General features: G+C 25.8%; 1 protein-coding gene across 1 annotated transcript in view; it reads right to left on the reverse strand.

The window, feature by feature from the left end:
* The window catches only part of LOC100166138 (zwei Ig domain protein zig-8), a 238,148-nt gene that overhangs the window by 210,181 nt on the left and 7,091 nt on the right, over positions 1–20,876 (reverse strand). The window lies entirely within an intron of this gene.

Here is a 20,876-nt window from a genome sequence, read left to right on the forward strand (position 1 = left end):
TCGAAGTTTATTTTTCCATTATGTAATGTGCACAGCTGATAATATGGCACTACACTACTATGTATTAAGATTCACACTTCGAAATTTTTGCTATTTTATTTTTATTTTGTACTACTTAAAAAAAGTTTTAAACTTACCAAAGAAAATTAAAATACTAAAGTGGATAATTCTACATCATATCGATTTATGATTGAATTATTTGTTATATAGTTTTTAACTATTGTTAAAAATATAAATTATGATAAAACTAATTGAATTTACAAAATTATATTACGATTATATTATTAGTAAATTGTTTTATGTTTATATTTTGATTTAATGTTTCATTTCGGGTATTATTTGAACATTTTTATTTAAGTGATGTTACTTATACAATATTCAATACATTTTCAAAATCATTGGTCATAAATTATTTTTATGAGTGCTTAATATTTTAGAAAACTTACTATAAACACTGTAGAAGACAGAAATTCACTCAGGTTTGTGTTTTGAATGCGATGGTTTTATCATTGTTTCGAAAAGTATAACAATAATACAATACTATATTATGCAGACGCGAGTAATAAATATTAGTTCCCTGCGCACAAATTATGAGTATCCTGATCATAATTGTATTATTTAAGTATTTTAGTATCAAGTTAGACAAATTAATGTTGAAAAATATATAAAACTATAATGCAAAAACCTCACGTTTATTATTAATTCCGTCAAATGATTATACTTAATAGGTTCGTCGAGAAATCGATGAATTAATGTATGAAGTATACGTATATATATTTTTACCTGAACAAAATTATTATGAAACATGTTTACAATAATGCATATTCTATCATATATTTTTATCATTAAAAATGTAATACCTTTCATAATATTATTTAATAAAAGTATGTTTATGGAAAATACAATTATAGGATGCTGTAAAATGTAACCTTATTGTATACCTACTCTAATGTATAAATAAATGTACAAGCCTTTTTACTCGTGTAACCGTGACAAAAGAGACATACCATTATGACAATAATATGTATCATATTTTTCTTTTTTTTCCCTAAAAGTTTTTCCTACAATACATTAAGTGAAAAAGAATGTTGGTATGGTTTTACTTTTGTACACTTTCGTTTTAAATTGTTAATACAAAAATAATAATTAAGCTTTCCAAATTTGTAGTCTAGCGAAAAATCTACTGTTATATCAGAGTAGGTACGAAAGTAAATAAATATTAACCGATCGGCATTCGGCGATCATATTATACTACTTCAATCAATCATCTAAAACGTAGTTTATTTAAGTACTAAACAAATCAATAATAACGAACCGTTTAAATACTTATATTATGTATAAAATACAAATATATATAAATCCATATTAATTTCTATGATTTTTGTGAATTATTATAGTTCGTTATTACATACATGTAAATTATAAGTTCAATATAATATACAAAATATTACATACCAAACTGCATTTCATAAACACAACATTAATATTATAAGCTTGGTATTCATGACACGCAGTTTAGGTGATGTATAAATATTTAATAAAATAAATCGTTTAGTTAATGGGTTTAGAGTTGGGCATCCCTCAACAACGTTTATTTCTCGTGTTAAATCCATTTCAATCAGGTCACATCAGTCATCATAGTGCGTGTTAAAGATGTAATGTCTGCATGATATACATTTCAGTTAATATTTACCACCAACAACTAAAAACTATTTTAATGACAGATATGTAAAATATTATAAACCACGAAAGTCAAATAGTTCATATTATTACTTGAACAATCAAACATATTTTGTGAAAATTCAAAAAACATATTAACGATTCATTACCTATCTAATATTGTTCACATACCTATGTAATCCAATTTTTGTTGTGATATTTTAATTTCATCACTTATTTTATATTTATAAGTATCCATCCATTTTAATATTAAAGTCGTATTTTTCATGTTTTTAATAATTATACCTATTGTTTTTGTCTCATTATCAATAACTTCTTAATAAATTAATTAATAGGTATTAACTCCAGTTTAAAACCACAACGTTGTGATACTGAGAGAGTCATTCAGCGAGTGGAGAAAGTAAGTTATTGGATATAAATAAATAATTTTTTTTACCTAGTATTTTTGTCTGGAAACAATTTGTTATGCTAAAATACTTAAAATTATTTCATCTAACTATTCGTTTAAATTAAAAATGAACATCAATTTTATCTTGAACGTAGTGTTAATTTTTAAACTCCAATAGATTTTTGTCTGGTTTAAATATCATATATATAGAGTATAAGTATTATAAATAATTAACATACATTTTTTTAAGATAATAAAAATGTATTTTAATTAATACACATTATTTCCCTCTAATATTCTAACATTGATCAAAAGTAAATATTATAATAAGTTAGTAATAACTAATACTATTATATTAAATGTATTTGGTTAAAGGAATATAGGTGGTATATTAGCAAATAGCAGTGCATACATATTATTTCGTTAAGATCAACTCTGATTCAGTTTCTTGTTCATAAAACGTATATTTGAAATTTTTCAAGTGTATATTATTTTATTTCTCAGATATTATAATAAAATAATAAAATCAAGAAATGATTTTAGACTTAATTTTCAACTAAAATTTTTTTTTTATCAACAACCATTTTATTTCCTTCATATTACCTTCATTCACCATAGTTCCAATCAACTGATAAATGTGAATGGTGTTTTGATTTTCCTTATTAAATTTTAATTTATTTTACTTGTTATTAAACATTTTCCGAAGACCGTCGTAAGTAACAATTATACAGAGTGATTTTACGCTCAATCACTTTTTTTCAATAATGCAGTCATATAAAATCTGATTTTAAGAATTTTGAAATATACCCAAATACTCTATTTTCAAATTCTTGAAATTGTTTTAACTACTAATTAAGGAGTGCCCCATGGAGTAAAATAACCCTTTCCTATTGTTGATTATTTAGTGGATAATCTTTCTGAAAATGTTTACGTACCTACCAAATCAAAATTCAAACGAGTAATTTTGAATTATTAAACTCTGCGTATATTAAGGATAATAGGTATATTATAGGTAATGTGCCTATGATCATAATGGTAATAGGCTTGGAATGTTTAGAAACTATGGTGATTTTAGGTTTGTATTAGCTATTTTTAACGTTTATTTATTAATAAAACCATTTTTAAGAACTATTATCCTTAGTATAAACATTTTAATAACTGAGAAACTACACGTTCGAATTTTGAATTAAGTACACCAACATTTTCAAACAAATTTGAAATTATCCAACAAATAATTTATAGTAAAAAAGGCGACTTTTCATTTGAAAAACAGGACACTTCCTAAGTAGTAAAATCTTAAGAATTTTAAAATATAGTCTTTAAGTTTATTTAAAAATTTCATAAATCAAAATTCAATAAATTCAATATCAGAGGAAAATGAGGGTGAGCATGCTTGGTAAATCACTTTATATACTAGTGATTGAGTTAAGTAGCTCGAATTTCCATTTATATTAGACGGCCGTTTGTTCGGGTCATGATAATCACATATTGTCTAGCTCACATAAGTAGTACATTTTTACAATAAGTAAATCACATGATAACCTTATATCATACAGAGGGGTTATTTGTCCTTAACAGTTAGGTATAATTGTAAAAAAAAAAAAAAATAATGAACTATGATTGAGAATTATAACCAACAATATAGAATACACATAGCACAACAATTTATATAACGTATATTATTATATTCATGTTTTGTTATTACACAATGATGTATAAACGCGCACATAAATCGCGGGACAATTTGCTTGTTATTAAAACAAGCATATGCAATGTGTGTTAAATATACGAGGATATAATATACGAGAATATAACATCGTATATTTCATCTGCAGAACTGTTTCCGAATTAAATTTAAATTTCTAATCCATTTGTTTAGATTCCAACAAATACTAACAAGAGAATATTGTATTATTAGATATATTATGTACTAAATAACATTGTAATTATTGATCTACATTAAGGCCAAATGACACATTATTTAATTTAGTGGACAAACATAATTCATATGCACGAGTGCACGACATGAGTATGATATTTATTGTTGAATAGAAGTAAAAAAACAGACGTTTCGATCAATACGTTAATAGGTACTTAATAATAACGTAAATAAAAATCTGATAATAATAATAAAATCCATAAAAAAAATTGTGAATATATCTTAATACATTTTACTTAAATATGGTGAAAAGTTAAGCGTCAAATATCAAATATTATTCTATTATTCACTTATTTGTACAACAATGAACAAACTACTTTGATGTTTTGTAGAACTCGTTATTTTTGCTTCAGAAATCGAGATCTCCAAAACATTTACATACGAATTGAATGATCGAATGTATGACACAGTTGATGTATTTTCCACACATATTTAGCAACGTTATGTAGTCTTAAGGCTTTACTAGATGCGCTGATGTAATTTATTTTTGCATAATATAATATGTAAATCAATCACATAAATCATGAATAAATATAAAACTTTTTTGGAATTAATATTAACTTTTCCCATACGATACGAACATAAGAAGTTATTTCTTATTATACATTTTGATCACAAGTGTAGAGTTATCGTAACTAATTTATTAAAAAATAGCAAAATTGTATTTAGTGTATAACTGTATAACTTGTGCTATACTAAATGTCTGGTAATTGGCTGATGGCCGAATATTTTATAAAGAAAAATGTTTGCCAAAATATAAATATAAATCGATCTAACTAATTGTATGGCGAAATCAGGTACTGAGTATATAGTATAATACAATAGCAAAAGACGTTTTTGAAAATATTTTTGAAAATTTGTTTATCGTTTCCTTGTGTTGCTCATAAAATATGGATATTAAATATAATAAAATGCAATTTTCAGTTCGACTATTTGTGTGTCGATACCTTAAATTTTACATGAAAATTATGTATGTCCAGGTATATTGAATCGATTATACGGTTTTTAGAGGAGATTCTTTCTAAACTTTGGTGAGGAATAGTTTTTCTAAGATTATAAATATAATATCAATGTTAATATCTCTTTACGATCAAAATTATTAGTATTATCTAGTTGTTGATAATTGTTTTATATTTTAGTTGTTTGAACACCTACTCAATTTTTTTTCGGTTATAAGTGAAATAATATATTATATAATATATATTGTAAAGAGCACTGTGACATATTAGTCAAAAAGTACTTATTCTAATTCCACCAACAGTATGTAAATGCACATATTAAGTACCTACATATACGAGAGAATGACCGATCCAAATTTTATTATATCGTCCTATGAGTTGTAACAAATGTGGTTTAAAAATCGTGTGCTTGTAACCAAAGCACAAGATTTGTCTATGTTCAGTGGAGCGTTTATAAGGTTTAAAAATTTAAAAAATGTCCATCCATCCAAGTGATTTTGAAATATTGATGGCATCGAAAAATGTTCTATTCTATTAATTTAATTTTAGATATTGTAAAAAAATTCCTTTTAAGTACCCAAAATATTAAATAACTTTTAAATGTCTTGTTTAAAACAAAAGGTTCTCCCGATAGAACGTTTTGTTCCCAATTTCATTTTTTAAAAACAAAACGGTTTAACGGTGAAATATACTGATTTCAAATTAATTAATTGTACTTAAAATAATTTTCAGTATACCCGCTTAAAAAATAAAAATAATATGTATATTAAGGCACCTATGTAGAATATTGTAAATATAAATGAAAATATTATATTTACTAATATTACAACCATCGGTTTTCATTATTCCGGTATCTTACGTTATTACGGCATACCGTGTGTGAAGTGTACCAAGAATAACAACAATGCACGACAATTATTGTATGATTCCATACACTTATTTCTGATAACACTAATTTTTGTTTCCTAATATAACTATTTAGCTTATTAGATGGCACTTTTCAGTTTAACTGTATGTATATTGAAAAACAAAATGTTTTAACTATGCATTCAACACAATGCTTAGTTATAACTCTATAAGTCATGTGGAACATTTTGTTACTGCTAACTTCTTAAATTCTTAAATTTGATCTAAAAATAATTTTAAAATGTGCTGAGGACATATTTTGTTCGTAGGGCAGCATATTTATCACAAAGAACTCATATTTTCTTTCGAAATTAAGTATTGTAAAATATTATTAAAATTACAATTACAATTAAAGTCTGTTTGAGTGAAAAATAAAACATTATGATGTTTTTATTTTATTTTTACAAATTAGAATGTAGACAAGCTTGCACGAAAGCGGGTAAAATATTTAACGTATGTTTACTATGCATGCATACACAAACTAATAACTATTAAAGATTAACACAATGATATGGCCAACGGTTGAATGCTTATGAAGTTGCCTGTTTAGAACGTTCCGTAGAACCTACGAATCTTTCACTAGATAATTAATTTTTGTTTGTGTTTTCCTATTTTTTTCATTTCTTAATTTGTAAATGTTCAAAAACTAAAAATATGAATGTGTTTTTAGTCCATAGACCTAATTTAAAGTATTATTATCACTAATCAAAATTAATTTCTTAAAATAAGTTATGGTAAATACTCAACGTTTAATTTCCAAGCCCTGAGTTTATAGTAAAACAATTATATGTGTTTCACGTGCGTTTTAAAAATATAGAACCTAATTTTATTGAATGATTGTTGATTGCATTTCTTACCAATTTCATAGTGTAGAAATTAGTATTCAAGTTCTCTTATCATTACTGATTTGGTTCACTTGTTCTCTGCAGTAATAAATTTAAACCTTTATGACTGTATTAAAAATGTATTTTAACAATTTCGTAATATAGCCAATATTGATATTATTTATTACTCATATTAGTACGAGTTTAATCGTCGATAGAGCAACGTGTGTATATTTATTCTTGAATACGCTTTTATGGTTTTCAATAACAGTTGTCATTATGTAAATTAACAGATAAAATAAATAAATTATTATAAATTATATACAATATAACATAGTATGGGTATTATATAGTATATATATATAATTTAAATCATCGAAATTATCAAAATTATTAAAAAATCTATAGCTAGACAGTAGCTTGCAAAATTCCATTTAATAATATGTCAATAGTCGTAATTTAATAAAAACATCTACTTTTTCAAAATCGAAGAAGACAAAAACCCTTCAAAGTTATAATTAAGTAAATACAAATAAAAAGAATTGTATTCTAACATTATGCTAATTTATCATTCAACCAACTTGTCAACAAATGTCTCAGCTGCAGAGTTCACCAAAACAGCCATCACCTCTAACTCACTACCGTCTTTACTACCACTACACTGTTCCAGCTATACTGAGATAAGTATTTCGAATTTCATTGTTAAATGCATTACAGAACCATCCTCAGTGAAATCACAGGCAAAAAATAACCCATGCACATAATATTACACAAAAAAACCCAAACATATATAAGTCATAATAAAAATAATAATTTTAGTGTTCCTCCATTACGAGTTACAGTGCACTTCAAAATATGACCGAACGCTAGTATTTATATCGTCCTATGGTATTCGATTAAAATAACAAATAATAGGAAAAAAAATATTATAATACACATATCAAAGATTTTGTATTTTTCTATCTTGTGAAGAAAGAACAAACCTTATAAAAACAAAATGACAACAATAGACAACCAAAAAAAAAAAAAACGTTTTATTTCCAATATCATTTATTCCATAACCAACCAAGTTGCATTAATATTAATTAGGTTTATTTAAAAATATTGAAATTAACAAATTCTCTAAATCAATAAATAACCTTAAGGCTGGTATAAACATCGATGGATATGAACATATTTTAATATTTTGACGTAAAGCTTAAAAAAATAATAAGTTTATTTCATATGGAATCTCTGAAAAAAGGAGTAAAATCAATTTTCTCCTTGAGCTTCGATATAAAAATATAATATTTAAAAACCAAGTAAAATTAATGTTAGGTTAGGAAAAAATAAATACTTTTTCTCATTATAATATAAGCAACAACGTATTCCGTCCTGTTTATAATCCAAAATTACTAACGAATGTAAAAAAATACTTTGTGCTTAAACTTTTTCTTTAAAATGAACTAATTATTATAAGTCATAAACACGCTACTATAAAAACAGCACAAAGATTACATAAAAGTAAAAATTCAATTTTTATACGCGCTAATGGGTAATGGAAGATTGTAGCTATAATATTATAACCGTTAATCATCAATAATTTAATCCGACCTAATCGATGGGGTTTTCGTGAGCATCAATAACCATTATAGTACCTCTTGCAAAATATATTAATGATCTAATGATATTATTATATTATTGGTTATTTGGAAAATATTATTTTAAAACAATGTATTTGTCCAAAATGTGGGTACATTTATCGTCTGAAATATTTCTATTTTAAATTTGTTTGTTTTTATATAATTTCTTTTTTACCAACTTGGCTAGTAATTTGAGACAAAAATGTAATCTTTTAAACCGTGTGTTCATTATGTCTGCACTTTGGTTGTACATTTTGAACGTTGTATACAACTGCTCGGTTATATAATTCTTCGTAAGTACTTGAACAGTATAATGGTATTATGTTTCATCGTTTATTCCCCTTTTTTTTTTCGCAAAAAGGTACCTACAACCGTCCCCTGCTGGTAAATTCAAATCTTCTCATTGTGTAGAAATATACCACATCGGTTATTACTGCGCTATTGCCGGTTCCCTAGATAACTACTATTGGGATGGTTCGCTCTTATGAAATATTCATGAAGTTTTAGATCGAATACCAAAGGGACCGCTATGACACCACCTGAGCAAAATGTGATCGAAATGGGGTATTTTATTTTTGCTTTAATTATCGGCGTTATACCTAGTAAAAGTGTTTTAAAGAATTGATTTTCATCAAAAAATATCATCACATAATATTTTGTCCCATCGAATTAGATACAATATGTGAAGTTGACATGTCAGTGGTGCAATCATTCATTTGAACCAATCTAAAATAAAAAAAAGCTGTGCAATAAGATAAGTAAAAAAGAAATACAAAATGTCAAAATGTACCTATTACACTGTTATTTTATTCGTTTATGTGTAAGTATAATATGATGATGACGATGATGATGATATAGGAAATTTATATTTGAGAAACCATTATCATAAAATAATAATATTATGATTTTATTACAAATAGATGATACATTTTTGAATTGTAAAGAAATATGAAGTAAATGTCTGTACTAAAAACTTTACTATTGCTTTGATTTAAACTCCAGGTATGAACTTATATTGGTGAATTATAATTCTTTCTTATCCTAAAAAATCATTGACATTTATATTATTTATTATACGACCTGACTATCCTTAAATAAAAATATATACATAAACACCATCATATCCTACTTTTAAAATCATAACAATTGAAAATATTTATTGAAAAACCGAAATAATTATTTAAACCCATTCTCAAACTGCGATTCTTTAATTATCCGTTACCTAAACTTAGGCTTTGTCCAAAGGTCAACTTTGGATTCTCGAAATTATGAAGTCCCACTCATACTAATTAAATAGTCGTAAAATTACATATTAAGGTTGCTAATAAAAATACAAATGTTGTTGTTAACGTAAAATATAGTTCTCAAAAACTACATTTTTAATCTCAGCCACTTTAGAACAAACCATACAATCGATACAATCAATTGGTTATGATAGTTTATGAATATAATTTATAAAAATATAAGATCTATAGAAATCGGAAATAATATAATTTAGATTCAGCCAAAAATTTGAATACTATAAGCATAAAAATAAAATATTGGCGTTGGAAATGTTGGAGAAATTATTTATGACATTCTTGACGGGTACCAGGTAACTATATTATACTATACATTTTTATGAAAATAATTGAAACGTTAATGGTGTGTTCAATTTACAAAAGAAAGGGTTGGACAAGTGAACCAAGATCGATACTCGTCATTAAATACACTCCAAGAATAAAAGTAGGCACAAAATTCACGGGGTTTTCATATTTTAGTTTAATCATTTTCTGTCTAATAAGCTGTCAGCGTAATTAAAAATGTAATCTTGCATCATATAAGAGAAACATAGAATATAGTGAAACATAGAATATAGTATCACATCATATATTAAATACAAACAAATTAAAAAAAAACTCGTACAATTGTCTAATTTTCTGAAAGTTAAAAATTAATAGCTCACAAAAAAAAAAATAAATAAATAAATAAATAAATAAGTTAAAACTATAAATTCATCAAGTTTGAATTATATTAATCGATATTTTATATAACCTAATTTTATTGTTAAATAATATGTTAATACTTCAAACATTATATAATATTATATAAAGAAGTAACGTAAAGTTTTATTATTATAATAAATTTAAATAATGCAGTAACTAAAACCTAAACCTGATGAATATAAAATGTAATTATACTATTTTGTATGTCTGTAATTTTAATTGTTTTGAGTGTTTATAAAAATAATTTATTGGAACTATGCATTGTTGGTAAAATTTTTACGCATTCACGAAAAAAATATCAGTGATATTAAAAATAAATTGATTTAATTAAAAAAAGCTGTTATTATAATGTATCTTCTGAATTAGGTTCATAAAAAACATATAAGTAATGAATCATAAATAATAACAATAACTCATTTTGAATCGGTAGTAATGATATTATGAAATCTAAAGACGTTTGTGTAACTTAAAAAATGTATACCAACTATACATAATATGTTTTTTTTTTTTAATTCTGAGCGGATCGACATTAATCATTTTACTGCACTATTATATATTGTTTTACTATACCAAACTAGCACAGTTGAAAATAATAATTACACAAGAGTGATATGATTTTATAGACAATATTTTTTGTATTTTGAAAACAACTGAAATTCACAATGCAAAAATGTAAGGTTAATCATTTTTTGTTTTTTTTTTTTTCACATGGTGAACAATTACAAAATATTGTTATTAGATTTATACGAAGAGATAAAACTATTGATCTAACAAATAGTTGGAATAAAAAAATAAAAATAAATGTTTCTAATAGTTTATAAACTTATCAATAATATATAATAATATTTTAGTTTTTAATAATTTAATTTCTGTGGAAAGATGGCAGAAGCTGTATGTACATTTTACAAACTTAGTTTTTCCGCTACATATATTTTCAAATAATGACATATCAGTTTTGGTCTTTGCATATATATGGCGCCACACACATAATAGAGATATATCATATTTTTGCACCACTTGAAATATACGATTTCTAAACTATTTAAATGATAATTCAAAAATTAACAAAATGTACATATTATCAGCTTCTGTCATCATTCCACAGATTTATAATATTGTAAGAATACTTTGAATACGTTTAGTATTTACTAATAATTTGTTTTCTACACATACTAACTGTGATTGATTAGATATGCATACCAAGGGGTTTGGATTTCAATAATACAATATAGGATAAGTAAAATAGGTTCAAAGTAAATTATTGTTAACAACTCTTGTCGAATTCGATATTACTTGAATGAATTGAATGATATTTTAAATTACATTAAAAACGAAATGATATTGTATTTGACTTTCTGGATATTCTTATTTTTCTTTTATACCTGTACACAATGTAACATTATAACAGTTTTCCAATCATCGCCTTTACAACGCTGTTACTTAGGTATCAAAGAAATCTCCATTGCTGCTGAACCAATAGAAAAATTGGTTTGAGAATTCAATATTTCTTATTTTTTCATTACTTTTTCATTATTAATACAATCTTGATTCTCAATCACAGAGTACGAGTTGTAATGAAACCAATATAGTAACATACAAGTAATAATTCAAATGCAACACATTTTAATTTATAAGACGAATAACAATAAAAGTTATGTTAAAGTCAACACATTTTTTACAAACATATAATGATCAGTGTGAAATAACTGTGAATCTAAATTTATAATTTCAGTATTATTCAGTATTATTACATAATATACAATAATTTAACTTCAGTACTGTAGCACATTATATTATAGCTTTATTACGTTATCTCTAAATATATTTTGTTATTACTAAATATCGCAAAATATTATATTGCAGTTATTAAAACCAAAGTTGAGGTACGTACATTTATTACCGTTAATTCCCATGAACATTTCATCTAGTTGACTATAAAATAATATTATCGTTTTAGTGTTTAGTTAAATTTTAAACTTTATATAAATTTGTATTAAAATTAGTTAGTTTTAAAATTATTCTGTAATAACCTAACCTATTAAATATTATTTCATACTATCAGTATTTTCGTAATTAAATTATTCTAACTGAATCAAAATCTAAAAACTTATTTTTACTGCTGAATACACATCATACCTATTTTTTTTTTTTAATTATGGGCTTATTTTTAACATTTAAGTTGACAAACATATTCATGTTAATTCAGTTAAAAGGATATAATAATAGTTAATTGTAATTTCATTAAATTAGAAGGATTTAAAAAAAATATAGATCCTTTCCATGTACCTTTTCAATTATCTATTAATTAGATTAATTATCAACTTACTATTCAAAGTGTAAGGTTTGATAAGAAAATGTAGTATTCAATAGGATAAATTATAACCTAATGTTTTTTTTTACAGTAGCCAAAGAAAAAAAAAACATAAAACTAGTGAGTGGTATTGGATGCAATAATTTATTATAAAAATGATGTCTTCAAAATATTAAAATACATAATCGGTAAGAACGATGAGTCTTTAAAATTAGATTTTGGCTATAATAAAAAGCAGACAGTTTTTCTTGACGTTTTACTATCACATTTTAAATACTTCTCTGGTTACCTTAATACATATAAATGGAAAGTTTACATAAAACGATCAACATCACAATTCATTTTAAGTTTAACTATAGTTAAATTGTATTATTTTATTGCAACTTGGCAAATAAAATCGGTAGCAGTAATATATTTTTACTCTACAGGTAAATATTATTATTTATTGAAACTCATTTACGAAAATGTGGTGTATTATTATGTGAGAACTTTTCTGAGAACTTTTTGAATAACAGTTAAATATATCGGTTTAGTTGATGAAATTCGCGCTTGTAATTATTTATTATTAAACGTTCCAACCACATCGAACGTAACAATCAGTAGAACGAGTCATAATACATTTGAAATGTCTCTTTTGGTTTTTAATTTGTTTTTGTTTACCAGGTAACTGTGTATCAACGATAATATTAACAGGCTCAACACTTTAATTTTTTATATAATATCTCGTGCCGTAACGGCAGCGTAAGTACGCCTTAATCTGAGATCAGCACTTAAACGTCTAGATTAAGGGGCGTTAATAGCGTCGTCGTGTCGACCGACCTAAGACTACAACACGCGACGTATTTCGACGGAACGGAACGAAACGCAAACGGCAGAAAATAGGTAGAATTACAAACGAAAAAAAAAAACACACAAATAAACAGAAAAAAAAACGTCCGACGATTGTAACTCCGATGTAAATCCAACGTCACAACATGGTACTCTCATTCCATTTGCTTATCTTGTTGGCGTCGCCCCTCAGCAATTTGCTCGACGCATGTCCCACGCCATCCCTGACCGTGCGTTTTACCACTATACCGACCCTCAGGACCAGTACCGTATAAAATATGCCATCTGTTCCTGAAACATAAATGTTAAGCCTCGACGTTTTCTCCAGTGGTAATGATTTTTTTTATATATATTATATACAATGCAGCGTATATAATGATTCCCATTTGATATGTCGCAAAATTCGATCCATCTGTTGAAGCAAGTTCGGTTCCATTTTTTTTTCCATGTATGATATAGGTACATACATAATTTTTATACATTTCGATTTTTATACAATACGCGAGCCGTCATTTTTAATGTTGATTTACTACATGTCACCCAAAAGAATATTCTTGAACCATAAAATATCTTTTTTGACACTTTAGTATAACATTACTCTTAATTTATTATTAAGAGTAATATAAATTTTTAAATTTAGTAAATCCATTATTTTAAATTACATGCTTTTAAGAATTAATGAGCGTTAATTAAGTAAAAAATAAAAAAAAAAAATCAGAAAAATTGATCATGAATTATAATTTTAATAATTATCTTAATACAAAAACTTCGTAAACTCAACACCCATGAACTTTTTCGTTTTTCGCAAATTAATGCAAGCGATTAATTTTTGCCTGGTTAGCAGCCATGGATCTAGATTGAAGTTAATTACATCGATATGAATTATATTGTTGTTTTTACTATTATAAGATTATTAAAGGAGTATTAAACAGTATTTTTTGCAGGACATTTTTCCATACAACACTATATAATAAATATCAATAAAAAAAAAATTATAGTTTAATAAAAGGTTCATCCTAAGATACAATTACTGAAATTAAAAAAAAAATTTAGCGTAATCAACTATAATATTTATAAGTCTTGGGAGTTAGAAATATGACAACATTTGTCAAAATCACGAATGTCACGAAAATTTGCAAATTATTTTGTAGTAAAAATGTTTAAAATATTCAATTTGAATAGTTTGGTCTTCATCATCAGTAGCTAATACTTCAACAAGAAAAAACAAAAAAAATATATACAATCGTTTTTTATGGACATTTGAATTTCAAATTTTTATCAAATTGTATATTTAAACAAAGATTAACGATTTCCTGTTTTATTGAAATTCAAAATTATTCGTGGGGAATTGAAAACTTATGTATATTGTTATAAATTTACTATGTATAGTGTATACGCAATGACATTTTCACAATATTTAGATTAATCTCAACTCTTAAGTTATTGCCTATTTTTATATTTTAGATTCTGAGCGGAGCGAGGAAGCTATTGGTTTTACAATGGTGTTTATTTATTTCTTGATTTTTTTATATAATGTATACAAAATTTCTACCAGAAGGAGTGCTTCGATTTCAACATATAATACCTTTTCTTTTAGCAAATTAGATCAAGATGGTACTTTAGATAGGTTTTTTTTCGATTTTATCAATAGTTATTTAATGCCACGGGAAAAACCACCGGAAAATTACGAAAAAACGCTAAAAATGGGATTTTAATTTCTAACGCTTTGTTAATTACCATAAAAATTTAAAAAAAAATGTATAATATTTATTCAACTTACATGATATAATATATAATAACAATAAAAAATATCCAGACTGACTAAAAATCTCCGCTCAGAAACGTTTTTCTTATATAATGATATTAAATCATTGAATTAAAGTCTAATATAATCCATTATACAATGACCCACTTGTAATCTATTGTACAGCAGAGTGACATCCACTTACATGCTTATTACTTATAATAGTAAAATAAATTACAATTACGTGGTACCACACAGATTTATAATTTGGGTTTAAAAACCCATGACTATAAATAAAAAAATATCTAATAGTCATAAATCATAATGTACAGCCTAACAATATGCATAACTATTTAAATATGATTTAATTGAATGATTAGCGTTTGAAATAATTAAAAGGAACTTTATCATCGATAAGATAAATTGCACGATTGTGTTTATATAATATATATTATATAATAAAATGTATATTATTAGTAGGTAACTATAATAATATTTGACTAATTAAAATTATCAATTATTTGCTATAAGATGGACTGATTTTTCAAGCAAAATTATTACTCGAACAAAACTTATAATGGTTTGGAATCTTTTATAATCCTCAATAACAAAAAGAGTTAAAAACATGTATATGGTATAACAATGAATATCTGTGATTGAAGACGTTGATTGAATTCGATTCGGGTACAAAAAAATAAATAAATAAAAATAAAGTAAGAAAATAGAAACTCGATCCCCTTGTGTTCAATCATTTACCGACAAGTCGTCGTCAATATGACATTATTCGAAATTAAATTGTAGTATAAAAAAAAATCCCTCATTGAATTTTCAAAGTTTTGCGCCGTGTGCTTTCGATTATTATATCGCGAGATAGGTATATCCCGCAGTCCGGGTGACTGTCAAATGGAACTTTCCAATTTCCCGTCGACCCGAAATCCCCTCAGATAACCGTTTTCAAAACAAACGGACCTGACTGTCCCCGGGGCAGCGCGACCGCCTAAACGCTTCTGCCACCGGTCAATGTTCCGATATTACGGATCACAAACGCACATAATGTAATACAGTGAGGAGCGTGCTGGACTTAGGAGGCGGCCCATTGTCGTGCCCGACAAATAGACGTCCCACAACACTTGGTTCCGGCCGATAATGAAGTTACTTTTGTCACGAAACCCATTCAAGGATCTATACTACAATGCACACACATATATTTATTGTATACCATGTTTGATTCCGGTCACTTCTACCGTCCGCGATTAGGCCTCACAAACGCGTCTGCAGCGCAAACTTCATTTTTTTTTTAAGTATATCATTTCTATAACGTATTGCATAAAAATGTATTTTTCTTCCACATTTCACTCATGTGTGAATGTATACACTATTAAACAGGACACAGTTGTTTTATAAACATACGCAAGCTGAACCCGTGCACTTCGTTTTATCTATCAGAGTAATATATCACACGTGCATAAGAGTAGCACCGACATGTAAAATACGTTTGGTAATGATCACTATAAAAATAGTAAAAATATAAAATGTTTCATTACAAACTGTTGTGTTGTAATGATTCAAAATAACTATGTAAAGATGATAGGTAATCAAAAACACAAACATTTACTAATAAAATGACTATTTGTTGTTCTGAAGTCTTTACGTGATAAAAGAACTCTGTATATCTATCATAAATAGGCACCCTCATTTTGGCTACACACATTTCCGTATGTGTTTGATTTTCTTCCGATACATCGACTGATAAAATAAGTTTTCCAACGTCTTTATGGTTTGCCATCACGATGATATGGTACATCGACAATAAAATTCAAAGTGTTTGAATATCTATTTTGCAAATATTTAAATTTAAATATCTGTACACCCGCCGTGGTCGTAGATATACTGATATATAGTTTCAACGCTTGTTTGTTATACTCCGAACGAACTATAACAAATATCTCCAAATCTACACGTTTTTAGTTGTAGAAAGTAGAGAATTATTAATTTTTGATCATACTATAAATAATCAATATATATTTTTCAATATAACGTCTTTTATTTATATGTATAATGTACTACATATCGTACCATATTGTATAAAAATTGCATTAATATATTGGACGAGATTATAGCCATTTTGTTTTTTTAGTATTTTATTTTTATTTTTAGCCCTGGAACATTAAATTACAGCTAAATTAAATATGTAAAATGTTATAATTATTATATATGATTAAAGCAATATCAAAAGTATGGCGGTGTATTATCAAATTATGAATCGTTTATTATATGACATATTGTATTTAGCGTACGAAAACACTTGTGAAGTAGTGTGTTGGAAACAATATAAGTGAAATAAAAAAATCTGTATTAATATAAATTTTATTTTAACAGTCACGAGATGGTAAAAATTATAAATATGGGATAATTGTATTTGCAAACAGCATTTTTTTTTTTGGAAACCTTCGTAGAATATAAAGCTTTGGTCATATTTAACTTTAATTTAAGTAAATAATAACATACGAAATATAATAAATTGAAAACAAAACTTAATCATGTGTTTATATGGTAATATCTATTTCAGTTGATTAAATTGCATCTTCATAATAAATCCAGCTGCTATAATATTGATTATCATTATCCTAACTCTTGAATATAACTACACATAAACTAGTTTAACGTATTTTGGTCTACTAAAAGTTACGCTTACGATTAATTTAAGATTATTAAAAGTAGATGTATTTCTAATAATATGGATTTATAGGTACCCATCCAATTATTTTTATTATTATTTAAATCATTATACATTCGTTATATTTATTAAAATATTGTTTCTTTTTGTTGTTCGAAGTACTTACACGATTATTATTTTTTTTTATTTAAAAAATGTTTTATTCACAATTTCAACAGTTTTACAGTGTATGATAAGTGAGTATGATCAGTGATGACATATAATATTATAACGATTTTTTTAAAGAGATTAATTGAATCAATATAATTGATTTAAAATACAATTTTTTTAATAAAATTGTATTGGACTAAATATAAAACTATGGTATGGGATATAATGTTATATCATAATATGTTACTGAAATAAATCGAGACCAAAATATATGATATAAACAAGCATTATTTAGCATACATAAAAAAAAAAAAGTTCTACATGGATCACTATAACGTCATTCGCTAATCAAAAATGTATTATTCTACATTTAATAATTATCATAATAATAAAAAATAATACAATAAATTCCTAGTGAGATTAAAAATGACAATGATGGTATAAACAGTTTAAACATTTTTAAATAATCCGGGAAATGTCACTGATGGGTATATGAAGTTTAAATTAATTAACCAAATTTATGAATGAATAATGACAATATATTTTTCTTGAGAAACACTGACTCTAAATTGTCATACTACTATATTTATTGTACAACTATTTAAATGTTGTTTAATCAAACCCATTACCTATTTAACGATAATAACATATTCATAACCCAACAAATATTATAATAAATTATTTATATTTTAAACTGTTTAAATGTTTATATTATATTTGGCTCTGCGTGAGATGAAAAAAAAATATTTTACAACGAAACAAACGCAACTATTATATAAGTGCGTTTTTAAATGTGATGATGTGATATTATGTTTTAAAAAGGATATTTTATCCATGTTCTAACTTTAAATCGTAAAATGTTCACTAAACTAAGGATTACGGAAAGCCACAGTGAACAAACCCTAACTCGCGTTTAGCGTATATTATAGTACTATGCTGCGCGTTTTATTCTGTTTTGTAATTAACTGCTGGAGATAAATATCATGATTACAATATGTATTATGTTTGGAAAAAAAAACACAAAATACTGAATGCGACTACCATTATCAAAGATCAAATAATAATAAAAGACTTAAAACCTATTATATTCGTATTGTTTGAACATTTTAGAGGAATTAAAAATATTTATTTATATTTATTGTTATAGTTATAACTTATAATGTTTAATGCTGGTATTTGTACTTAAAATACTAAAATTTTAGGTGTAATTGTAATTTACAATTTTATAACATTGTTTAGTATTGTAATATTATACTTGAATTAAGTTCTATAATAGTATTTTAATATAATATATTTTAGATTCAAAGCGAGGCGATGAATCTAAATATGTATTGGACTTACAATGTGTGTTTTTTCTGCATTTTTGCTTAGACTTTAATAGTGATTCCCCGTTCAATATTTTTTAAAAATGTCAAAAAGTTTTACATTCAATTTTAATGAATAGTAATGATGCATAGACACAATTTTTTTTATCTACATTTGAAATACAATTAATGTTGACAAAGTTCGCCAAAATTACGGAAATTAACAAATAACTTAGTAGTCAAAAATGTATAAATGTTAAATTTTTCTAGCTAAGGGTTAAAAATATTATACAAGGTTATTTTTAAGTACCTAATACTGTAATCAAGAAATCTAAAAAAAAAATACATAAGCATTTTAAGTTTAAATTTGAGCAAAATTAAATAATATTATTTAAGTGAAGTAGAACGGTTTTAGTTATTTTATTATTTTGACGTATATTATTATAATATTTTGTATGCAAAATAGTTACATTGAAATTTTTTATGAAAAAAGAAATGTATTCTACCGTATTACTAATTATCATAGTAAAATCAATTACTTTAATAACAATAAAAATATAATATCATAAAATATATGTAATTAGTAATATATTATATCAACAGACCATCTACGATCAATACGAATATTTTTTCGTATGATATTTAACAATGCATTCAAATTTAACATACAAATCAGTGAATCACTTTTCAATGATGATGTGCACTCGATACCTATTATACGGCGAAGATCTCCATTATTTATATATTGTTTGTGTTTTTTTAAAACTGAACTTACTGAAATTACGAGATTTTGATTTTGATTTCAATTATTAAATAATGATATATAAACATTTAAACAGTTAAAATTATGTCGGGCATCACATAAGTTACTAAATTGCCTATTTTTAATTTTTTTTTAGTTTTAAAATATTAAAACGTGTATAACGTAATCCGAAGTATTTTATAGCTTTATGCGTCGTATTTAATTATTGGTAGGCTATAACTTCAATTCGTTTAACTTAATAAGACCAAGTTCACTGAATACTATTAAAACAGAGACAATTTCCTGTATTCGATTTGAGTTCTAAAGCGTACATCCGTTGTAGGGTGGCATCCGAACCAATTTCAGGGTAACGTATAATATCTTATTATTGACGGCTCTACCCGCCGTCGACCGGTAAATACCAACGCGTCATAATTAATACCGCAACGGACTAGATAGATGTTAAAAGGACGTTTTTCAGGTGGTGGGGGTGGAAAAATTGTTTGAACCACCGTATTTAATGGATCACCATTCAACAGTGAACATGATGAATGTTTATACCGTTTCCACGCGCGCAGTCATTATACGTTCACCTCAGCACGGTGGTTGGGAACGAGTGAGTGACGTTTGATGGGTAGTGGCGTGGTGGGAGGGTAAGATTGAAGTACGTTAGAAGCAGCCGTTCTTAATTGAGTCACGTGACACGACATCGGTCAATGATGGATTGTATACTATGTTTCGTAGCCAAAACATACGCATATACTCTCAGAAGGTGGTCATGGTGTTTGTGATATTATTCATCATCGTTATATTTCAA

Source organism: Acyrthosiphon pisum, chromosome A1 (assembly GCF_005508785.2).
Source record: "Acyrthosiphon pisum isolate AL4f chromosome A1, pea_aphid_22Mar2018_4r6ur, whole genome shotgun sequence".
NCBI lineage: Eukaryota > Metazoa > Arthropoda > Insecta > Hemiptera > Aphididae > Acyrthosiphon > Acyrthosiphon pisum.